General features: G+C 34.3%; 1 long non-coding RNA gene across 1 annotated transcript; it reads right to left on the bottom strand.

The window, feature by feature from the left end:
• Window positions 1-6,417: 6,417 nt before the first annotated feature.
• On the bottom strand, window positions 6,418-7,519 carry LOC107795986 (uncharacterized). The gene is made up of 3 exons (XR_012702952.1): window positions 7,429-7,519; window positions 6,931-6,979; window positions 6,418-6,663 (listed from the first exon to the last, which is right to left on the bottom strand). It is a non-coding gene; the product is annotated as an uncharacterized LOC107795986 (long non-coding RNA).
• Window positions 7,520-8,123: the final 604 nt, after the last annotated feature.

An 8,123-nucleotide genomic window follows, 5' to 3' on the forward strand; every position in this document is an offset into this window, starting at 1 on the left:
ACAAACGACGCCGAAACCTATCAAATCACGTCCGATTAACCTCAAATTTTGCACACAAGTCATAAATGACATAACAGACCTATTTAAATTTTTAAAATCGGATTTCAATCCCAATATCAAAAAGTCAACCCCCGGTCAAACTTTTCAAAAATTCAACTTTCTCCATTTCAAGCCTAATTCCTCTACGTACCTCCAAATAATTTTTCAGACGCGCTCCTAAGTCCAAAATCACTATACATAGCTAATGGAATTATCAGAATTCAAATCCGAGATCGTTTACAAATAAGTCAACATCCGGTTAACTTTTTCAACTTAAGTTTTCAATTATGAGACTAAGTGTCTCATTTCACCCCGAAATCCTTTCGGACCCGAACCAACTAACCCGTTAAGTCATAAAAGAACTGTAAAGCATAAATTGAGCAGTAAATAGGGGAACGAGGTTATAATACTCAAAACGACCGGCCGGGTCGTTACAAGCGCCCCCGTCAAAAGGGACATTAGTACTGTCGAATAGCACTAGTATGTATAGCTAAAAGTCTTCTTGCAAAATAGAATGCCCATATAAGGAAAGACAACACATAGAAACAGCAAGTCAGAATCAATAATATCCAAATGTCCAGTTAAAACATAATAATTTTTAAAATACGAACTTCATATACAATTTCTGGTTGGGAGATCATTAGCACCGATATATCACCGTCTTTGTTAGCACGGAGTTCGATCACGCCCGATCGGCTAGGCCATCTCCCCACGGACAATGTGGTTTGACAGGTGATGCGAAAGAAAGTTGTTACCAAGAGTAGTACCACCATGTGCGCAACATGGCGTCCGATCTCCACTCGATCAGCTAGGCCGTCTTCCCACATATGCCGTGTGGGTTGATTTTTCCAATCCACAATTGTTATCAGTTTCATCCCAATTAAGGGGAATAATATTACAATTTCTCCAATATTTCAATTTCATCCCAAATAAGGGGAATAATCGCAATTCACCCCTACACCGGCACGTGTAGTTTCAGGTGTGGGCCTTATGACCCACCCTTCCTCAGTTTTGCTAATGATGCTCCCAAAAATATTTTTGATTTGATTTGCACACAAGGGTAACATAAATACAATTGTACTCACCTCAACATTTTTCACATTGTATAAATTCTTATTAGTATTTCCAGACACTCACAACAACAATATTTCCTTGCCTCATTTGGCCATTCACAAGATTCTTTATTCCTGGCACGGTGGCCATATTTCATATTCCACACTTTCACCTCTTTCAATTTCAAAGAACACCATCAAATATCAACATGTAGAATATTTCAGCAATCATATAACTCAAATTTATTGATAATGGAAACTTTAAACACAAAATATTTCTTCCCAAATAATGGGGCATTCCGACCAACAATACAAGCACACATCAAAATCATAAGCAATCAATACACCATTTATTCTTGCAATAATCCTTCCCAAAAATGACAATATATAATTTCAACACCTGAGTATGTAAGAACTCGAATCACACTGGACATATTTTTAAAACAAAGCATTAGTTAAAGCAGTCTCTTATGGGCATGAATTTAGTACAAAAACTTTTAGGCAATTCTATTTTCGAAATCGTTCTTAAATAATTGAGTCGAGGCTGATTTCATATTTTTTATCGCATCCTCTCAAATCATTTTCACTATTAGCCACAATCATAACTTAAATTCTTGGCACGCTGGCCACACACTATACCCCCAATTCAATTATTTCATTTCCAACCATCTTCATAGATTATCAACAATAAGACATTTTCAATCAAGACTTTAGGTATACATATGAGCAATTAAGAGTCTTAAGAATATTGAGATTTTCTCACACAATTTGGCATACTAGCTTTCATTTGAAATACGAATCAAAGCCATAATATTTTAATACGCAACCCATACTTTGAAACTCACGGGGACATTATGGAATTCAATTCTAAGAGAGAAAGTTTAGCCAACATACCTCAATTGAGCTTCCTTACACTCTAAAATATTCCAGAAATCTTAGCAACTTCAATCTATTTTGAAAATGTAACAAATTGAATCAAAATTAGGAGGATGATCATGGTTCTAGCTCATTTGAGCATTTTATCAAACATTAGGTGTGCATTAAAGTTTCAAGGTTCGTTTATGGTGGGTTCCATCATCCCAAACCCATTACCTACTATTTTTAGCTCACAACCTTCCCACATTCCTTGATAACATATGCATGCAAGATAACAACTCCCATACCCAAGAATTGTCTCTTTAACTATCCCATTTTCGTAAATTTTCGAAATTGAGATCTAGGACATAGATTCTTACTTTTGGGATGAAGACTTCCTTTGTTAATCCTCAATGATTGGGCAAGAATTGATGGATAATAGGTTAAAGGTTACTCCCCCACTCTAAGAACTCTCTCTCACTCTAAAGTATCAGGTTTTGCTAAAAATTGGCCCCTTACATCTATTTTAACGAAGTAGGGTCGTGTTTTAAAAAACTCAAAAATGAAGCTCCGGAACAGGTTATGCGGTTGCATATATGACCGTGAAATTTAGGTGCCAAAACAGGAAAGGAACTGACCAGGTCTGCGGTCACTATGCGGCCCGTAGACCTGTTCTGCGATCTCATAATGCACCACAGAATAATTTTGCGATCGCATAGTGCACCGCAAAACCTCCCTCCTAAAAATCCCAAAGCGGGATATGCGAAAAGAGTGCGGCCTGCGAAGTGGTTATGCGGTCGCATAATGGCCGCGAAATTTGACATCAAAATGACTCAGAAAACTGACCCACTATGCGACCATTCTGCGTCCGCAAAGTGGTTTTGCGGTCGCAGAATAGGCCGCAGAATTGCCTACTTCTGCCCAACATTTTTTTCAATCCCCAGCGCACTGTTTAATCCAAAAAGTCCGAACCTTGAATTCATTTGTGAAATTTTACGGGACTTTATACTGAAATACTTCAAAATATTTCGGGGTGTTACAATACAAGTAACTCCCAAAACATTTGATACTTCAAAATAGATTCATAGCATAGTAGCCTCAAATGATCTATTTTTATCAAATCATAGCATTTATAGAAAATCTAAATCCTTTGAAAAAAATTTAAATAAATAACCTTTTATATACTAAAGCCTTTAGCAATTTAACATCAATTTTTAAAAGATACCACAAGTGTTATTCTATTCGTCAATTTCCAAAAGAAATACTTTTCATGAAAATTTATCTTTAGCACTCAAATATATATACTCTTGTCAATATGTAAGCTTTGATAAAAACTTATAACATTTACCTTGAGTGTCATTCTGCCAACAAAGTTTAAAATAAAATTTTATAAAACGTCATGACACTACATATGCAACATAATATTCTAGTACATGGAGACATCCGTACTTGTTTGTCCCCACAAGCGCGAAAGCACATTTGCAAACAACTTAAGTATTAACTCGAAACATGATTTTAGAGAAAGTCCCTCAAGAAGAGTAAGTTTTAATCAACTTACCTCGCTTTCGCTTTATTAACATTCACAAGCTTTCAATCCTCCTCAATCATTCCAATGTTGATTATAATGCTCAACATCACCAACAAATCGATATCTATAATTAGATATCCTAATTACATCAGAATATGACCTAAGATATTGATCAACTTCCATATATGGCTCATAAGTTGGCTACAAGCCTCCAACAACTCAAATCGCCAAATAGTTTTACATGCTAGACCATTTAACTTCATTCTTATGTTTTAATACCCATTCGAAGTCATTAATGATACTACATCAAATGTCCATTGCCACCAAGTTACTATTCATCATCTTCCATAATCAACACTTGCAAAATATACAATTCGGGTGATTACTTAGTTGATTACTTCCATCTTTTGCTAACAAATATTTCCATAGGTTCATTGTATTCATAAATTTCATCGTCAAGATTACCATTCATCTTCTCTCTTATTTTCTCAAAAGTACTATTCATGCCATGAACTAGAGTTTTATAATCCAATCTTTCAACCATTAAAACTTGTAACAAATGTTTCAAATACTTCTAACTATTCATAATAAACAAGTTTGAAATATTGAAATTACCTCTAGTAGATCAATCTTGAAAAATCACAACTTTGGTGATTTTTGTGTTCTTGAAGATTTGATGAAGAAATCTAGTATTTATATGTAAGAATGATGTTAGAACGCATGTATATTGAGTAATAATCAACCCAAAATATCATTAACAACTTACCTTGGTTGATTGGACTTGATTTGACCTCAAAATCGCCCCTTCACCTCAAGAACCCTAACTCCCAAATACTCAAAATACTCCCCTCCCCCGACCTTGTATTTATAGGCCCAGATTTCTGGGTTTCAGATGTGGTCCTGGATGCTTCGCATCCCCACTTCACTCCTCTTTGAAGCTCGGATGCGGACCTGGACTCTATGGTAGCACTTCACTGCCAGCCTCTCTTTCGGACGTGGCCTCGGATGCTTCGCATCCAAAGGCTCCTCCGCCAGCCTTTGGTGATTTGGTCATAACTTCTTGTAGGAATGTCCAAATGACAAACGGTTTAAAGCGTTGGAAACTAGACTCAAAGACTCTTTCATTTGATAGGTTTTACATCACATAACTCCTATATATATATATATATATATATATATATATATATATATACTCGTCCAAAGTTTTGTCTTGTGCGCACTCATTTGGTACTTTAGTCCATCATATAATTTTCAACTTGACTTAGACTTAGGGCTCTCCTTAGACCCCACATCACTTATAATATTCCTCGTACACTTATTACCATACCCAATTGATATCCATAATATTAATAGTCATCGTCTGCACACAAAATAATATAATTAGCACACATCAATTTTTTTAATAGCGCTTAAGTACTTTAAAATTTTTCGGGGTGCTACAATTTTGATCTTCCCCAAAATGACTCCGAGAAAGAAAAAGAGAAGTGTGGAAAGTGAAGCTTCCACAAGGGATCGGCACTTGCCGCCAGCCACCGATTAGTTCACCAGTTCTCGAAAATGTGTTTGTCTGTTTAAAGATGGAGAAATTACACCTAAATTATAGACATTTGCTGACAAACACATACTAAATTTGCCGACTTGGGTGCCTGATTTGGCTCTTATATACCAATGTTTTAAAAGGCTTTTCTGGGATTCGCATTGGGGCTCGTCCTGGGGCGGGCACTATCAAAACGCCTTGAGACTCATGTGTGGGGCTTAGTTCTATGAGGCTTACGCCCCCAAGCGTCCGACGATGCACACTAAACATGCCTAACGCTCAACGCTCAGGACTCGCCCAATAGTTCCTATTCAAATCATGTGTTGAATTCACTAATTTGCATTATTAACTCTCAAAATTCTGTAACAAATGAATGATTAAAGTTCTTTTTATCTATAGAAATATGAAAATTGTGAATAACTCAAATAACAAAATATATTATTGCATATTTACTAATTGAGAACATTGTGAGGGTGAATATCATTTGAATATTTCTTCTAAAAATAGATAATCAAAATTATATCTTTACTTGATAGATCTTCCTGTCTTAGTTCTATGTCTCTCAAAATTATCATACATTTCTTATTTTACTATTTAAAAATAATTTTATATTTACTCATGAAAGAGTAATATTTTAAATTACAGTATTGAAAAATTTATTGTGTATTTACTTTTAAAGAGGTAAAATATGCAGTTTGATAATATTTTTTAAGAAATTATAATTTTTAATGTTTGAAAGTTCAGAGGTTGGAGTTAATTTATATTTTATAGTAACTTTAACAGTATTGTATTATTTATACTTGTAAAACATGCTAAATATTTTATTTTATATGAGTTTTTTTAATTCTTTTTAATTTTCTTGAATTTTAATGCATTATTTATATTTTATTGTGTTATAACGCTATATTATTAATTTATAAATTTAAAAAATTAAAGATTTGTATGGCTTACGCCCCATGTCTCGTATTAAATAAAACGCCCTGTCACACTCGCTTTTTAAAACACTTTATATACCAAACATAAAGGATTTAGCCATAGTCATGGGTTTATTATTATGTTGAAGAAAAGCACCACCATTCTCACTTACTGCTTTGATGTTGAATGTGACTATACTTTAATTTGTCCCCATTCCCCATATTTCTTTTCTTTATAGAAGAGAAATTATGACCATATTGCAAAGTTGAGCTGATAATCATCGCAAGGTTCGTGGATCAAATAAAAAACGTCTATTGAAATATCCTACCTACCAAAACCACCTTCGTTAGACTACCAAATCGGACACGTATTTTTTTCCCTTCTTCTTTGTTTGGACTCTTCTTTCACGTGTTAAGCATAAAAAATAATTAGAAAAGTCGAGTGAAAGATAGACTGATGCCAGCAGTAAGACAAGCAACATACGCCACATGTTACAAGGAGAAACCATAATATTATAATAATAGAAATTATTAGTATATCCAATTAAAATAACATAATAGAAGTGAACATTAGAATCCAAGCGACTTACAACCAATGTAATGAAGACATTGAAATACGATGATACATGGCTTCATCAACACTCTATCAATTCAATAGTTTCTCTATTGAAAATACAAAAGAAAAAAGAAATAAAGGAAATGAAGAGACTTGATAATGGCCTAAATTCACATATCCACCTGTCAACAAAAAGTAAAAAAGGAATTAAAAACCGTTCCTATATTTTATGAATATCAAAATAACGTTTCCTCAAATTGAGGGAATACTCAAGCTGTTGGATATTAATTAGTTGAATATTCCGCCTAACTAAAAAGAAAAAGTTTTTCTTTGTCTGCCCTTTAATTGGGTATGGGGAAAAAGGAAATTTGATAAAAGAAGAACTACCATAAGGAATTAAGGAAGATGATTGGATCACTTGGTTAGGACCCAAACAGCATAGACAATACCAGGCAGCCATCCAAAGAGAGTCAGCAAAACACAGATCCAGAACTCCACCTGTTTTCCCAACACACAAATATACACATTGTATTCAATAAGTAACTGCAAAATTCTCAGACACCATAGGAAATTAATTTGCACCTTCAACATACAATTTTCCTATATATGTTTTTATATCAAAACTAGTAACCATAAAATTAAACTGTAACTCACCCACCCCTTAGCTCTAACCTTCCCCCGAAAAAAAAAAAGGAGAAGAAGATATAGTCTCTGGTTTCTCTATATATGCTCTAAAAAGCTGGTATAAAAGGGGATGCAAACAAACCCAACCAAGCCGAATTTGGGAGTTGTAAAACGATCAGATGCATGTTTTTACCGGGAATATTCAAAGTTTTTATAAGTAATTGTAGTAAATTAAGACTGTTCTTAGGTCTGGCCATAAATCCGGATATCATGTACACTAATATTTATATTTATTAAGAGGAGAAGAAAAGGAGGAGGGTTACCTGGCAGCCAAACTTAAGGAAAACACCAAGGGGAGGCAAGATGATTGCCAAAAGAATGTCTACGCATGTCATTGTGCTGTCTCCCATCTCCTCTTCTTCTTCTTCTTCTTAATAACTTATTATCAAATCAAATGCTAATTAAACACCAGATTTAGGAGTGTCACAGGTTTTGAAATCTGGAGGAAGTGGTTCCCTATATATAGGCTGAGAATTAGACCTACGTGACTCTCCGTTAGGGGCTAATTTCGTACTTTCACTTACAGGATTCCTTAATCGCGTTTGCTTCATCAATTGCCTTACACATGGGGTGTGTTTGTTAGGACGGAAATTTTTTTCCATTTTTAGCTGCTTACTACACAAAATAGTTTAGAAAATATTTTCCGTTATATTAAACATACCGTTTTTTTCTTTTTCTTTGAGGGAATTAGAGTGATAGCCTGTTTGACTAAGTTTTTTTTGGGCCAAAAATATTTTTTTTGGTCAAAATTGCTTTTAGCCAAAAATTGAGATGTTTGGCCAAGCTTTTAGAAAAAAAAAATACTTTTGAGGAAAAGTAAAAACAAATTTTGAGAAGCAGAAAAATATAGCATCTCTCCAAAAGCACGTTTCTGAGAAGCAATTTTAAAAAAAATATATAGTTTTCAAAAGTTTGGCCAAACATTAATTACTGTTCAAAAGTATTTTTCAAATTAATT

Source organism: Nicotiana tabacum, chromosome 19 (assembly GCF_000715075.1).
Source record: "Nicotiana tabacum cultivar K326 chromosome 19, ASM71507v2, whole genome shotgun sequence".
Classification (NCBI taxonomy): Eukaryota; Viridiplantae; Streptophyta; class Magnoliopsida; order Solanales; family Solanaceae; genus Nicotiana; species Nicotiana tabacum.